General features: G+C 54.1%; 25 non-coding genes across 25 annotated transcripts; all 25 read left to right on the forward strand.

The window, feature by feature from the left end:
* The first annotated feature begins 18 nt into the window (after positions 1–18).
* Positions 19–90, forward strand: Trnah-gug. The gene has a single exon. It is a non-coding gene; the product is annotated as a tRNA-His (tRNA).
* A 747-nt stretch (positions 91–837) lies between these two features.
* On the forward strand, positions 838–919 carry Trnal-uag. Its single transcript has one exon. It is a non-coding gene; the product is annotated as a tRNA-Leu (tRNA).
* Positions 920–1,364: 445 nt separating this feature from the next.
* Positions 1,365–1,436, forward strand: Trnae-cuc. Its single transcript has one exon. It is a non-coding gene; the product is annotated as a tRNA-Glu (tRNA).
* Positions 1,437–1,799: 363 nt separating this feature from the next.
* On the forward strand, positions 1,800–1,871 carry Trnah-gug. Its single transcript has one exon. It is a non-coding gene; the product is annotated as a tRNA-His (tRNA).
* Positions 1,872–2,618: 747 nt separating this feature from the next.
* On the forward strand, positions 2,619–2,700 carry Trnal-uag. Its single transcript has one exon. It is a non-coding gene; the product is annotated as a tRNA-Leu (tRNA).
* A 445-nt stretch (positions 2,701–3,145) lies between these two features.
* Positions 3,146–3,217, forward strand: Trnae-cuc. Its single transcript has one exon. It is a non-coding gene; the product is annotated as a tRNA-Glu (tRNA).
* A 363-nt stretch (positions 3,218–3,580) lies between these two features.
* On the forward strand, positions 3,581–3,652 carry Trnah-gug. The gene has a single exon. It is a non-coding gene; the product is annotated as a tRNA-His (tRNA).
* A 747-nt stretch (positions 3,653–4,399) lies between these two features.
* Positions 4,400–4,481, forward strand: Trnal-uag. The gene has a single exon. It is a non-coding gene; the product is annotated as a tRNA-Leu (tRNA).
* A 445-nt stretch (positions 4,482–4,926) lies between these two features.
* Trnae-cuc lies at positions 4,927–4,998 on the forward strand. Its single transcript has one exon. It is a non-coding gene; the product is annotated as a tRNA-Glu (tRNA).
* A 363-nt stretch (positions 4,999–5,361) lies between these two features.
* Positions 5,362–5,433, forward strand: Trnah-gug. The gene has a single exon. It is a non-coding gene; the product is annotated as a tRNA-His (tRNA).
* Positions 5,434–6,180: 747 nt separating this feature from the next.
* On the forward strand, positions 6,181–6,262 carry Trnal-uag. Its single transcript has one exon. It is a non-coding gene; the product is annotated as a tRNA-Leu (tRNA).
* Positions 6,263–6,707: 445 nt separating this feature from the next.
* Trnae-cuc lies at positions 6,708–6,779 on the forward strand. Its single transcript has one exon. It is a non-coding gene; the product is annotated as a tRNA-Glu (tRNA).
* Positions 6,780–7,153: 374 nt separating this feature from the next.
* Trnah-gug lies at positions 7,154–7,225 on the forward strand. The gene has a single exon. It is a non-coding gene; the product is annotated as a tRNA-His (tRNA).
* A 747-nt stretch (positions 7,226–7,972) lies between these two features.
* Positions 7,973–8,054, forward strand: Trnal-uag. Its single transcript has one exon. It is a non-coding gene; the product is annotated as a tRNA-Leu (tRNA).
* Positions 8,055–8,499: 445 nt separating this feature from the next.
* On the forward strand, positions 8,500–8,571 carry Trnae-cuc. Its single transcript has one exon. It is a non-coding gene; the product is annotated as a tRNA-Glu (tRNA).
* Positions 8,572–8,934: 363 nt separating this feature from the next.
* On the forward strand, positions 8,935–9,006 carry Trnah-gug. Its single transcript has one exon. It is a non-coding gene; the product is annotated as a tRNA-His (tRNA).
* A 747-nt stretch (positions 9,007–9,753) lies between these two features.
* Trnal-uag lies at positions 9,754–9,835 on the forward strand. The gene has a single exon. It is a non-coding gene; the product is annotated as a tRNA-Leu (tRNA).
* Positions 9,836–10,280: 445 nt separating this feature from the next.
* Positions 10,281–10,352, forward strand: Trnae-cuc. Its single transcript has one exon. It is a non-coding gene; the product is annotated as a tRNA-Glu (tRNA).
* Positions 10,353–10,715: 363 nt separating this feature from the next.
* On the forward strand, positions 10,716–10,787 carry Trnah-gug. Its single transcript has one exon. It is a non-coding gene; the product is annotated as a tRNA-His (tRNA).
* Positions 10,788–11,534: 747 nt separating this feature from the next.
* Positions 11,535–11,616, forward strand: Trnal-uag. Its single transcript has one exon. It is a non-coding gene; the product is annotated as a tRNA-Leu (tRNA).
* Positions 11,617–12,061: 445 nt separating this feature from the next.
* Trnae-cuc lies at positions 12,062–12,133 on the forward strand. Its single transcript has one exon. It is a non-coding gene; the product is annotated as a tRNA-Glu (tRNA).
* Positions 12,134–12,496: 363 nt separating this feature from the next.
* Positions 12,497–12,568, forward strand: Trnah-gug. The gene has a single exon. It is a non-coding gene; the product is annotated as a tRNA-His (tRNA).
* A 747-nt stretch (positions 12,569–13,315) lies between these two features.
* On the forward strand, positions 13,316–13,397 carry Trnal-uag. The gene has a single exon. It is a non-coding gene; the product is annotated as a tRNA-Leu (tRNA).
* A 445-nt stretch (positions 13,398–13,842) lies between these two features.
* On the forward strand, positions 13,843–13,914 carry Trnae-cuc. Its single transcript has one exon. It is a non-coding gene; the product is annotated as a tRNA-Glu (tRNA).
* Positions 13,915–14,277: 363 nt separating this feature from the next.
* Trnah-gug lies at positions 14,278–14,349 on the forward strand. The gene has a single exon. It is a non-coding gene; the product is annotated as a tRNA-His (tRNA).
* Positions 14,350–14,473: the final 124 nt, after the last annotated feature.

Genomic DNA, 14,473 nt, shown 5'->3' on the forward strand with positions numbered 1-14,473 from the left:
TTCGCGGGCGCGTCCGTGGCCGTGATCGTCTAGTGGTTAGGACATTGCGTTGTGGCCGCAATAACCCAGGTTCGAATCCTGGTCACGGCAATTTTGAAAGTTTTGCCTTGCTGCCGTTGCAATGACGAGTACTCGAAATGACAGTACTCTCTTGATTTTTTCACTCGTGTTCCGCAGGCCGCAGTTTGCCCTACCACTTCATCCCCAACACGTAATGTCGCCTCCTAGAGCGCAGACGTCCGCTGCTCTCTGTAGTCGAAAAGGGCAGTTGTTTGAAGTGCGATGGATGAGCAGCCAGTCCCAGCAGAACCGGAAGCTGTGGCGTGCACTGTTTGTACAAATGCTAGGAACACTGGCGCACCAAGCAGCGCATGTAGCGTGGCCGAGCGCTTTAAGGCGCTGGTTTAAGGCACCAGACTCTCTGTAGGCGCGGTTTCGAATCCCGTAGCTGCCGGGGGCTTTGCTGTGATCGCGTTAAGCTGCCGCTTTTTCTTCAAGTGTAACCTCCTTGAGCTCACATATGTTTGATACATGGAGCATTCTAGCTCCGCCTGACAGTTACAGCTACGATACTTTAGTGGTTACGGAAAGCCCAGGTTCGAAACCTGGTCACGGCACGAAAACGTCTCTTGACGCTGTCTCCTTAACTGCGACAGCTACAGACAGGTGGCGTCGCTACCATACGGCGGGCACGGCTTTTTCTTGCTGTGGATGGCCTAAAGAGACGCTTCCAGTGGGAGAGCAGTGGAAATACATGGCACGGCGATTGCCAAGATACTTCCATTTCGAAGTGATCTTTGTAGTACAAACGAAACGTTTTGCGGCTGCTGCTCCAACGGTAACGTGGCCGAGCGGTCTAAGGCGCTGGTTTTAGGCACCAGTCTCTTCGGAGGCGTGGGTTCGAATCCCACCGTTGCCACTTTTTACGTCTCATTTTTGTGCCGTTGCGGTGTGTTCTCGTGGGGTAGGACGCAGCTCTTGTGACGCGCGTGTTGTGTAGGTAGCGTGGCCGAGCGGTCTAAGGCGCTGGTTTCAGGCACCATTCTCTTCGGAGGCGTGGGTTCCAATCCCACAGCTGCCAAACGTGTAATGTTTCCTGTGTCGAAGGCAGGTGCACTCATTGCCCGCAAAGGAAACAGCACAACAAGGCGTGAGCGTCTGCTTGGTGAATTGCCGTAGAACAGTGCGTGGTGCAACGACAGGATTTGTAGGCACCTTTTGCTCTCATCATTGCTGGCGTCCGTCTCCCCGAAATGCGTCCGGGGCACGCCGTTCTATAACGCGAGAGAGCGGATTTTTTACAGTTGTCGTCAGTTAACCGTGGGTGGCTGCTGCGTTCGCTGGAAAGAGCACTGCCGTCGTTATCCGGTGTGGTCTAGTGGCTAGGATACCTGGCTCTCACCCAGGAGGCCCGGGTTCGATTCCCGGTACCGGAATCGCGCGTTTTTGTTGCTCCTCTTATGCGACTTGTCTCGACTTTGCTCGACTGACGCGTGCAGAAAGCTACGTTAAGTATGATTCACGGCAACACCTGACGGCGAGAGAGATGAAGCGTCTATCCACTTGTTATCCAGCCACATACCTGTAGTCAAGAGGCTTGGGGGACTGCAAGACATTGCCACGGAGGTGAATGCAGCTAACCACTGTAGTTAGTGTCCTGACAGCGCAGGCACGTTCATTTGCTCGTATACATGTGATGGAGACCGTGTCTCACACTGCTGTGGCGTACACCTTGGCCTAGGCTCTGCTGTGTATCGCCACTTGCATTACAGGCAGCTGCTTTCGCGGGCGCGTCCGTGGCCGTGATCGTCTAGTGGTTAGGACATTGCGTTGTGGCCGCAATAACCCAGGTTCGAATCCTGGTCACGGCAATTTTGAAAGTTTTGCCTTGCTGCCGTTGCAATGACGAGTACTCGAAATGACAGTACTCTCTTGATTTTTTCACTCGTGTTCCGCAGGCCGCAGTTTGCCCTACCACTTCATCCCCAACACGTAATGTCGCCTCCTAGAGCGCAGACGTCCGCTGCTCTCTGTAGTCGAAAAGGGCAGTTGTTTGAAGTGCGATGGATGAGCAGCCAGTCCCAGCAGAACCGGAAGCTGTGGCGTGCACTGTTTGTACAAATGCTAGGAACACTGGCGCACCAAGCAGCGCATGTAGCGTGGCCGAGCGCTTTAAGGCGCTGGTTTAAGGCACCAGACTCTCTGTAGGCGCGGTTTCGAATCCCGTAGCTGCCGGGGGCTTTGCTGTGATCGCGTTAAGCTGCCGCTTTTTCTTCAAGTGTAACCTCCTTGAGCTCACATATGTTTGATACATGGAGCATTCTAGCTCCGCCTGACAGTTACAGCTACGATACTTTAGTGGTTACGGAAAGCCCAGGTTCGAAACCTGGTCACGGCACGAAAACGTCTCTTGACGCTGTCTCCTTAACTGCGACAGCTACAGACAAGTGGCGTCGCTACCATACGGCGGGCACGGCTTTTTCTTGCTGTGGATGGCCTAAAGAGACGCTTCCAGTGGGAGAGCAGTGGAAATACATGGCACGGCGATTGCCAAGATACTTCCATTTCGAAGTGATCTTTGTAGTACAAACGAAACGTTTTGCGGCTGCTGCTCCAACGGTAACGTGGCCGAGCGGTCTAAGGCGCTGGTTTTAGGCACCAGTCTCTTCGGAGGCGTGGGTTCGAATCCCACCGTTGCCACTTTTTACGTCTCATTTTTGTGCCGTTGCGGTGTGTTCTCGTGGGGTAGGACGCAGCTCTTGTGACGCGCGTGTTGTGTAGGTAGCGTGGCCGAGCGGTCTAAGGCGCTGGTTTCAGGCACCATTCTCTTCGGAGGCGTGGGTTCCAATCCCACAGCTGCCAAACGTGTAATGTTTCCTGTGTCGAAGGCAGGTGCACTCATTGCCCGCAAAGGAAACAGCACAACAAGGCGTGAGCGTCTGCTTGGTGAATTGCCGTAGAACAGTGCGTGGTGCAACGACAGGATTTGTAGGCACCTTTTGCTCTCATCATTGCTGGCGTCCGTCTCCCCGAAATGCGTCCGGGGCACGCCGTTCTATAACGCGAGAGAGCGGATTTTTTACAGTTGTCGTCAGTTAACCGTGGGTGGCTGCTGCGTTCGCTGGAAAGAGCACTGCCGTCGTTATCCGGTGTGGTCTAGTGGCTAGGATACCTGGCTCTCACCCAGGAGGCCCGGGTTCGATTCCCGGTACCGGAATCGCGCGTTTTTGTTGCTCCTCTTATGCGACTTGTCTCGACTTTGCTCGACTGACGCGTGCAGAAAGCTACGTTAAGTATGATTCACGGCAACACCTGACGGCGAGAGAGATGAAGCGTCTATCCACTTGTTATCCAGCCACATACCTGTAGTCAAGAGGCTTGGGGGACTGCAAGACATTGCCACGGAGGTGAATGCAGCTAACCACTGTAGTTAGTGTCCTGACAGCGCAGGCACGTTCATTTGCTCGTATACATGTGATGGAGACCGTGTCTCACACTGCTGTGGCGTACACCTTGGCCTAGGCTCTGCTGTGTATCGCCACTTGCATTACAGGCAGCTGCTTTCGCGGGCGCGTCCGTGGCCGTGATCGTCTAGTGGTTAGGACATTGCGTTGTGGCCGCAATAACCCAGGTTCGAATCCTGGTCACGGCAATTTTGAAAGTTTTGCCTTGCTGCCGTTGCAATGACGAGTACTCGAAATGACAGTACTCTCTTGATTTTTTCACTCGTGTTCCGCAGGCCGCAGTTTGCCCTACCACTTCATCCCCAACACGTAATGTCGCCTCCTAGAGCGCAGACGTCCGCTGCTCTCTGTAGTCGAAAAGGGCAGTTGTTTGAAGTGCGATGGATGAGCAGCCAGTCCCAGCAGAACCGGAAGCTGTGGCGTGCACTGTTTGTACAAATGCTAGGAACACTGGCGCACCAAGCAGCGCATGTAGCGTGGCCGAGCGCTTTAAGGCGCTGGTTTAAGGCACCAGACTCTCTGTAGGCGCGGTTTCGAATCCCGTAGCTGCCGGGGGCTTTGCTGTGATCGCGTTAAGCTGCCGCTTTTTCTTCAAGTGTAACCTCCTTGAGCTCACATATGTTTGATACATGGAGCATTCTAGCTCCGCCTGACAGTTACAGCTACGATACTTTAGTGGTTACGGAAAGCCCAGGTTCGAAACCTGGTCACGGCACGAAAACGTCTCTTGACGCTGTCTCCTTAACTGCGACAGCTACAGACAAGTGGCGTCGCTACCATACGGCGGGCACGGCTTTTTCTTGCTGTGGATGGCCTAAAGAGACGCTTCCAGTGGGAGAGCAGTGGAAATACATGGCACGGCGATTGCCAAGATACTTCCATTTCGAAGTGATCTTTGTAGTACAAACGAAACGTTTTGCGGCTGCTGCTCCAACGGTAACGTGGCCGAGCGGTCTAAGGCGCTGGTTTTAGGCACCAGTCTCTTCGGAGGCGTGGGTTCGAATCCCACCGTTGCCACTTTTTACGTCTCATTTTTGTGCCGTTGCGGTGTGTTCTCGTGGGGTAGGACGCAGCTCTTGTGACGCGCGTGTTGTGTAGGTAGCGTGGCCGAGCGGTCTAAGGCGCTGGTTTCAGGCACCATTCTCTTCGGAGGCGTGGGTTCCAATCCCACAGCTGCCAAACGTGTAATGTTTCCTGTGTCGAAGGCAGGTGCACTCATTGCCCGCAAAGGAAACAGCACAACAAGGCGTGAGCGTCTGCTTGGTGAATTGCCGTAGAACAGTGCGTGGTGCAACGACAGGATTTGTAGGCACCTTTTGCTCTCATCATTGCTGGCGTCCGTCTCCCCGAAATGCGTCCGGGGCACGCCGTTCTATAACGCGAGAGAGCGGATTTTTTACAGTTGTCGTCAGTTAACCGTGGGTGGCTGCTGCGTTCGCTGGAAAGAGCACTGCCGTCGTTATCCGGTGTGGTCTAGTGGCTAGGATACCTGGCTCTCACCCAGGAGGCCCGGGTTCGATTCCCGGTACCGGAATCGCGCGTTTTTGTTGCTCCTCTTATGCGACTTGTCTCGACTTTGCTCGACTGACGCGTGCAGAAAGCTACGTTAAGTATGATTCACGGCAACACCTGACGGCGAGAGAGATGAAGCGTCTATCCACTTGTTATCCAGCCACATACCTGTAGTCAAGAGGCTTGGGGGACTGCAAGACATTGCCACGGAGGTGAATGCAGCTAACCACTGTAGTTAGTGTCCTGACAGCGCAGGCACGTTCATTTGCTCGTATACATGTGATGGAGACCGTGTCTCACACTGCTGTGGCGTACACCTTGGCCTAGGCTCTGCTGTGTATCGCCACTTGCATTACAGGCAGCTGCTTTCGCGGGCGCGTCCGTGGCCGTGATCGTCTAGTGGTTAGGACATTGCGTTGTGGCCGCAATAACCCAGGTTCGAATCCTGGTCACGGCAATTTTGAAAGTTTTGCCTTGCTGCCGTTGCAATGACGAGTACTCGAAATGACAGTACTCTCTTGATTTTTTCACTCGTGTTCCGCAGGCCGCAGTTTGCCCTACCACTTCATCCCCAACACGTAATGTCGCCTCCTAGAGCGCAGACGTCCGCTGCTCTCTGTAGTCGAAAAGGGCAGTTGTTTGAAGTGCGATGGATGAGCAGCCAGTCCCAGCAGAACCGGAAGCTGTGGCGTGCACTGTTTGTACAAATGCTAGGAACACTGGCGCACCAAGCAGCGCATGTAGCGTGGCCGAGCGCTTTAAGGCGCTGGTTTAAGGCACCAGACTCTCTGTAGGCGCGGTTTCGAATCCCGTAGCTGCCGGGGGCTTTGCTGTGATCGCGTTAAGCTGCCGCTTTTTCTTCAAGTGTAACCTCCTTGAGCTCACATATGTTTGATACATGGAGCATTCTAGCTCCGCCTGACAGTTACAGCTACGATACTTTAGTGGTTACGGAAAGCCCAGGTTCGAAACCTGGTCACGGCACGAAAACGTCTCTTGACGCTGTCTCCTTAACTGCGACAGCTACAGACAAGTGGCGTCGCTACCATACGGCGGGCACGGCTTTTTCTTGCTGTGGATGGCCTAAAGAGACGCTTCCAGTGGGAGAGCAGTGGAAATACATGGCACGGCGATTGCCAAGATACTTCCATTTCGAAGTGATCTTTGTAGTACAAACGAAACGTTTTGCGGCTGCTGCTCCAACGGTAACGTGGCCGAGCGGTCTAAGGCGCTGGTTTTAGGCACCAGTCTCTTCGGAGGCGTAGGTTCGAATCCCACCGTTGCCACTTTTTACGTCTCATTTTTGTGCCGTTGCGGTGTGTTCTCGTGGGGTAGGACGCAGCTCTTGTGACGCGCGTGTTGTGTAGGTAGCGTGGCCGAGCGGTCTAAGGCGCTGGTTTCAGGCACCATTCTCTTCGGAGGCGTGGGTTCCAATCCCACAGCTGCCAAACGTGTAATGTTTCCTGTGTCGAAGGCAGGTGCACTCATTGCCCGCAAAGGAAACAGCACAACAAGGCGTGAGCGTCTGCTTGGTGAATTGCCGTAGAACAGTGCGTGGTGCAACGACAGGATTTGTAGGCACCTTTTGCTCTCATCATTGCTGGCGTCCGTCTCCCCGAAATGCGTCCGGGGCACGCCGTTCTATAACGCGAGAGAGCGGATTTTTTACAGTTGTCGTCAGTTAACCGTGGGTGGCTGCTGCGTTCGCTGGAAAGAGCACTGCCGTCGTTATCCGGTGTGGTCTAGTGGCTAGGATACCTGGCTCTCACCCAGGAGGCCCGGGTTCGATTCCCGGTACCGGAATCGCGCGTTTTTGTTGCTCCTCTTATGCGACTTGTCTCGACTTTGCTCGACTGACGCTACGCTGACGCGTGCAGAAAGCTACGTTAAGTATGATTCACGGCAACACCTGACGGCGAGAGAGATGAAGCGTCTATCCACTTGTTATCCAGCCACATACCTGTAGTCAAGAGGCTTGGGGGACTGCAAGACATTGCCACGGAGGTGAATGCAGCTAACCACTGTAGTTAGTGTCCTGACAGCGCAGGCACGTTCATTTGCTCGTATACATGTGATGGAGACCGTGTCTCACACTGCTGTGGCGTACACCTTGGCCTAGGCTCTGCTGTGTATCGCCACTTGCATTACAGGCAGCTGCTTTCGCGGGCGCGTCCGTGGCCGTGATCGTCTAGTGGTTAGGACATTGCGTTGTGGCCGCAATAACCCAGGTTCGAATCCTGGTCACGGCAATTTTGAAAGTTTTGCCTTGCTGCCGTTGCAATGACGAGTACTCGAAATGACAGTACTCTCTTGATTTTTTCACTCGTGTTCCGCAGGCCGCAGTTTGCCCTACCACTTCATCCCCAACACGTAATGTCGCCTCCTAGAGCGCAGACGTCCGCTGCTCTCTGTAGTCGAAAAGGGCAGTTGTTTGAAGTGCGATGGATGAGCAGCCAGTCCCAGCAGAACCGGAAGCTGTGGCGTGCACTGTTTGTACAAATGCTAGGAACACTGGCGCACCAAGCAGCGCATGTAGCGTGGCCGAGCGCTTTAAGGCGCTGGTTTAAGGCACCAGACTCTCTGTAGGCGCGGTTTCGAATCCCGTAGCTGCCGGGGGCTTTGCTGTGATCGCGTTAAGCTGCCGCTTTTTCTTCAAGTGTAACCTCCTTGAGCTCACATATGTTTGATACATGGAGCATTCTAGCTCCGCCTGACAGTTACAGCTACGATACTTTAGTGGTTACGGAAAGCCCAGGTTCGAAACCTGGTCACGGCACGAAAACGTCTCTTGACGCTGTCTCCTTAACTGCGACAGCTACAGACAAGTGGCGTCGCTACCATACGGCGGGCACGGCTTTTTCTTGCTGTGGATGGCCTAAAGAGACGCTTCCAGTGGGAGAGCAGTGGAAATACATGGCACGGCGATTGCCAAGATACTTCCATTTCGAAGTGATCTTTGTAGTACAAACGAAACGTTTTGCGGCTGCTGCTCCAACGGTAACGTGGCCGAGCGGTCTAAGGCGCTGGTTTTAGGCACCAGTCTCTTCGGAGGCGTGGGTTCGAATCCCACCGTTGCCACTTTTTACGTCTCATTTTTGTGCCGTTGCGGTGTGTTCTCGTGGGGTAGGACGCAGCTCTTGTGACGCGCGTGTTGTGTAGGTAGCGTGGCCGAGCGGTCTAAGGCGCTGGTTTCAGGCACCATTCTCTTCGGAGGCGTGGGTTCCAATCCCACAGCTGCCAAACGTGTAATGTTTCCTGTGTCGAAGGCAGGTGCACTCATTGCCCGCAAAGGAAACAGCACAACAAGGCGTGAGCGTCTGCTTGGTGAATTGCCGTAGAACAGTGCGTGGTGCAACGACAGGATTTGTAGGCACCTTTTGCTCTCATCATTGCTGGCGTCCGTCTCCCCGAAATGCGTCCGGGGCACGCCGTTCTATAACGCGAGAGAGCGGATTTTTTACAGTTGTCGTCAGTTAACCGTGGGTGGCTGCTGCGTTCGCTGGAAAGAGCACTGCCGTCGTTATCCGGTGTGGTCTAGTGGCTAGGATACCTGGCTCTCACCCAGGAGGCCCGGGTTCGATTCCCGGTACCGGAATCGCGCGTTTTTGTTGCTCCTTTTATGCGACTTGTCTCGACTTTGCTCGACTGACGCGTGCAGAAAGCTACGTTAAGTATGATTCACGGCAACACCTGACGGCGAGAGAGATGAAGCGTCTATCCACTTGTTATCCAGCCACATACCTGTAGTCAAGAGGCTTGGGGGACTGCAAGACATTGCCACGGAGGTGAATGCAGCTAACCACTGTAGTTAGTGTCCTGACAGCGCAGGCACGTTCATTTGCTCGTATACATGTGATGGAGACCGTGTCTCACACTGCTGTGGCGTACACCTTGGCCTAGGCTCTGCTGTGTATCGCCACTTGCATTACAGGCAGCTGCTTTCGCGGGCGCGTCCGTGGCCGTGATCGTCTAGTGGTTAGGACATTGCGTTGTGGCCGCAATAACCCAGGTTCGAATCCTGGTCACGGCAATTTTGAAAGTTTTGCCTTGCTGCCGTTGCAATGATGAGTACTCGAAATGACAGTACTCTCTTGATTTTTTCACTCGTGTTCCGCAGGCCGCAGTTTGCCCTACCACTTCATCCCCAACACGTAATGTCGCCTCCTAGAGCGCAGACGTCCGCTGCTCTCTGTAGTCGAAAAGGGCAGTTGTTTGAAGTGCGATGGATGAGCAGCCAGTCCCAGCAGAACCGGAAGCTGTGGCGTGCACTGTTTGTACAAATGCTAGGAACACTGGCGCACCAAGCAGCGCATGTAGCGTGGCCGAGCGCTTTAAGGCGCTGGTTTAAGGCACCAGACTCTCTGTAGGCGCGGTTTCGAATCCCGTAGCTGCCGGGGGCTTTGCTGTGATCGCGTTAAGCTGCCGCTTTTTCTTCAAGTGTAACCTCCTTGAGCTCACATATGTTTGATACATGGAGCATTCTAGCTCCGCCTGACAGTTACAGCTACGATACTTTAGTGGTTACGGAAAGCCCAGGTTCGAAACCTGGTCACGGCACGAAAACGTCTCTTGACGCTGTCTCCTTAACTGCGACAGCTACAGACAAGTGGCGTCGCTACCATACGGCGGGCACGGCTTTTTCTTGCTGTGGATGGCCTAAAGAGACGCTTCCAGTGGGAGAGCAGTGGAAATACATGGCACGGCGATTGCCAAGATACTTCCATTTCGAAGTGATCTTTGTAGTACAAACGAAACGTTTTGCGGCTGCTGCTCCAACGGTAACGTGGCCGAGCGGTCTAAGGCGCTGGTTTTAGGCACCAGTCTCTTCGGAGGCGTGGGTTCGAATCCCACCGTTGCCACTTTTTACGTCTCATTTTTGTGCCGTTGCGGTGTGTTCTCGTGGGGTAGGACGCAGCTCTTGTGACGCGCGTGTTGTGTAGGTAGCGTGGCCGAGCGGTCTAAGGCGCTGGTTTCAGGCACCATTCTCTTCGGAGGCGTGGGTTCCAATCCCACAGCTGCCAAACGTGTAATGTTTCCTGTGTCGAAGGCAGGTGCACTCATTGCCCGCAAAGGAAACAGCACAACAAGGCGTGAGCGTCTGCTTGGTGAATTGCCGTAGAACAGTGCGTGGTGCAACGACAGGATTTGTAGGCACCTTTTGCTCTCATCATTGCTGGCGTCCGTCTCCCCGAAATGCGTCCGGGGCACGCCGTTCTATAACGCGAGAGAGCGGATTTTTTACAGTTGTCGTCAGTTAACCGTGGGTGGCTGCTGCGTTCGCTGGAAAGAGCACTGCCGTCGTTATCCGGTGTGGTCTAGTGGCTAGGATACCTGGCTCTCACCCAGGAGGCCCGGGTTCGATTCCCGGTACCGGAATCGCGCGTTTTTGTTGCTCCTCTTATGCGACTTGTCTCGACTTTGCTCGACTGACGCGTGCAGAAAGCTACGTTAAGTATGATTCACGGCAACACCTGACGGCGAGAGAGATGAAGCGTCTATCCACTTGTTATCCAGCCACATACCTGTAGTCAAGAGGCTTGGGGGACTGCAAGACATTGCCACGGAGGTGAATGCAGCTAACCACTGTAGTTAGTGTCCTGACAGCGCAGGCACGTTCATTTGCTCGTATACATGTGATGGAGACCGTGTCTCACACTGCTGTGGCGTACACCTTGGCCTAGGCTCTGCTGTGTATCGCCACTTGCATTACAGGCAGCTGCTTTCGCGGGCGCGTCCGTGGCCGTGATCGTCTAGTGGTTAGGACATTGCGTTGTGGCCGCAATAACCCAGGTTCGAATCCTGGTCACGGCAATTTTGAAAGTTTTGCCTTGCTGCCGTTGCAATGACGAGTACTCGAAATGACAGTACTCTCTTGATTTTTTCACTCGTGTTCCGCAGGCCGCAGTTTGCCCTACCACTTCATCCCCAACACGTAATGTCGCCTCCTAGAGCGCAGACGTCCGCTGCTCTCTGTAGTCGAAAAGGGCAGTTGTTTGAAGTGCGATGGATGAGCAGCCAGTCCCAGCAGAACCGGAAGCTGTGGCGTGCACTGTTTGTACAAATGCTAGGAACACTGGCGCACCAAGCAGCGCATGTAGCGTGGCCGAGCGCTTTAAGGCGCTGGTTTAAGGCACCAGACTCTCTGTAGGCGCGGTTTCGAATCCCGTAGCTGCCGGGGGCTTTGCTGTGATCGCGTTAAGCTGCCGCTTTTTCTTCAAGTGTAACCTCCTTGAGCTCACATATGTTTGATACATGGAGCATTCTAGCTCCGCCTGACAGTTACAGCTACGATACTTTAGTGGTTACGGAAAGCCCAGGTTCGAAACCTGGTCACGGCACGAAAACGTCTCTTGACGCTGTCTCCTTAACTGCGACAGCTACAGACAAGTGGCGTCGCTACCATACGGCGGGCACGGCTTTTTCTTGCTGTGGATGGCCTAAAGAGACGCTTCCAGTGGGAGAGCAGTGGAAATACATGGCACGGCGATTGCCAAGATACTTCCATTTCGAAGTGATCTTTGTAGTACAAACGAAACGTTTTGCGGCTGCTGCTCCAACGGTAACGTGGCCGAGCGGTCTAAGGCGCTGGTTTTAGGCACCAGTCTCTTCGGAGGCGTGGGTTCGAATCCCACCGTTGCCACTTTTTACGTCTCATTTTTGTGCCGTTGCGGTGTGTTCTCGTGGGGTAGGACGCAGCTCTTGTGACGCGCGTGTTGTGTAGGTAGCGTGGCCGAGCGGTCTAAGGCGCTGGTTTCAGGCACCATTCTCTTCGGAGGCGTGGGTTCCAATCCCACAGCTGCCAAACGTGTAATGTTTCCTGTGTCGAAGGCAGGTGCACTCATTGCCCGCAAAGGAAACAGCACAACAAGGCGTGAGCGTCTGCTTGGTGAATTGCCGTAGAACAGTGCGTGGTGCAACGACAGGATTTGTAGGCACCTTTTGCTCTCATCATTGCTGGCGTCCGTCTCCCCGAAATGCGTCCGGGGCACGCCGTTCTATAACGCGAGAGAGCGGATTTTTTACAGTTGTCGTCAGTTAACCGTGGGTGGCTGCTGCGTTCGCTGGAAAGAGCACTGCCGTCGTTATCCGGTGTGGTCTAGTGGCTAGGATACCTGGCTCTCACCCAGGAGGCCCGGGTTCGATTCCCGGTACCGGAATCGCGCGTTTTTGTTGCTCCTCTTATGCGACTTGTCTCGACTTTGCTCGACTGACGCGTGCAGAAAGCTACGTTAAGTATGATTCACGGCAACACCTGACGGCGAGAGAGATGAAGCGTCTATCCACTTGTTATCCAGCCACATACCTGTAGTCAAGAGGCTTGGGGGACTGCAAGACATTGCCACGGAGGTGAATGCAGCTAACCACTGTAGTTAGTGTCCTGACAGCGCAGGCACGTTCATTTGCTCGTATACATGTGATGGAGACCGTGTCTCACACTGCTGTGGCGTACACCTTGGCCTAGGCTCTGCTGTGTATCGCCACTTGCATTACAGGCAGCTGCTTTCGCGGGCGCGTCCGTGGCCGTGATCGTCTAGTGGTTAGGACATTGCGTTGTGGCCGCAATAACCCAGGTTCGAATCCTGGTCACGGCAATTTTGAAAGTTTTGCCTTGCTGCCGTTGCAATGACGAGTACTCGAAATGACAGTACTCTCTTGATTTTTTCACTCGTGTTCCGCAGGCCGCAGTTTGCCCTACCACTTCATCCCCAACACGTAATGTCGCCTCCTAGAGCGCAGACGTCCGCTGCTCTCTGTAGTCGAAAAGGGCAGTTGTTTGAAGTGCGATGGATGAGCAGCCAGTCCCAGCAGAACCGGAAGCTGTGGCGTGCACTGTTTGTACAAATGCTAGGAACACTGGCGCACCAAGCAGCGCATGTAGCGTGGCCGAGCGCTTTAAGGCGCTGGTTTAAGGCACCAGACTCTCTGTAGGCGCGGTTTCGAATCCCGTAGCTGCCGGGGGCTTTGCTGTGATCGCGTTAAACTGCCGCTTTTTCTTCAAGTGTAACCTCCTTGAGCTCACATATGTTTGATACATGGAGCATTCTAGCTCCGCCTGACAGTTACAGCTACGATACTTTAGTGGTTACGGAAAGCCCAGGTTCGAAACCTGGTCACGGCACGAAAACGTCTCTTGACGCTGTCTCCTTAACTGCGACAGCTACAGACAAGTGGCGTCGCTACCATACGGCGGGCACGGCTTTTTCTTGCTGTGGATGGCCTAAAGAGACGCTTCCAGTGGGAGAGCAGTGGAAATACATGGCACGGCGATTGCCAAGATACTTCCATTTCGAAGTGATCTTTGTAGTACAAACGAAACGTTTTGCGGCTGCTGCTCCAACGGTAACGTGGCCGAGCGGTCTAAGGCGCTGGTTTTAGGCACCAGTCTCTTCGGAGGCGTGGGTTCGAATCCCACCGTTGCCACTTTTTACGTCTCATTTTTGTGCCGTTGCGGTGTGTTCTCGTGGGGTAGGACGCAGCTCTTGTGACGCGCGTGTTGTGTAGGTAGCGTGGCCGAGCGGTCTAAGGCGCTGGTTTCAGGCACCATTCTCTTCGGAGGCGTGGGTTCCAATCCCACAGCTGCCAAACGTGTAATGTTTCCTGTGTCGAAGGCAGGTGCACTCATTGCCCGCAAAGGAAACAGCACAACAAGGCGTGAGCGTCTGCTTGGTGAATTGCCGTAGAACAGTGCGTGGTGCAACGACAGGATTTGTAGGCACCTTTTGCTCTCATCATTGCTGGCGTCCGTCTCCCCGAAATGCGTCCGGGGCACGCCGTTCTATAACGCGAGAGAGCGGATTTTTTACAGTTGTCGTCAGTTAACCGTGGGTGGCTGCTGCGTTCGCTGGAAAGAGCACTGCCGTCGTTATCCGGTGTGGTCTAGTGGCTAGGATACCTGGCTCTCACCCAGGAGGCCCGGGTTCGATTCCCGGTACCGGAATCGCGCGTTTTTGTTGCTCCTCTTATGCGACTTGTCTCGACTTTGCTCGACTGACGCGTGCAGAAAGCTACGTTAAGTATGATTCACGGCAACACCTGACGGCGAGAGAGATGAAGCGTCTATCCACTTGTTATCCAGCCACATACCTGTAGTCAAGAGGCTTGGGGGACTGCAAGACATTGCCACGGAGGTGAATGCAGCTAACCACTGTAGTTAGTGTCCTGACAGCGCAGGCACGTTCATTTGCTCGTATACATGTGATGGAGACCGTGTCTCACACTGCTGTGGCGTACACCTTGGCCTAGGCTCTGCTGTGTATCGCCACTTGCATTACAGGCAGCTGCTTTCGCGGGCGCGTCCGTGGCCGTGATCGTCTAGTGGTTAGGACATTGCGTTGTGGCCGCAATAACCCAGGTTCGAATCCTGGTCACGGCAATTTTGAAAGTTTTGCCTTGCTGCCGTTGCAATGACGAGTACTCGAAATGACAGTACTCTCTTGATTTTTTCACTCGTGTTCCGCAGGCCGCAGTTTGCCCTACCACTTCATCCCCAACACGTA

Source organism: Schistocerca piceifrons, chromosome 1 (assembly GCF_021461385.2).
Source record: "Schistocerca piceifrons isolate TAMUIC-IGC-003096 chromosome 1, iqSchPice1.1, whole genome shotgun sequence".
Classification (NCBI taxonomy): Eukaryota; Metazoa; Arthropoda; class Insecta; order Orthoptera; family Acrididae; genus Schistocerca; species Schistocerca piceifrons.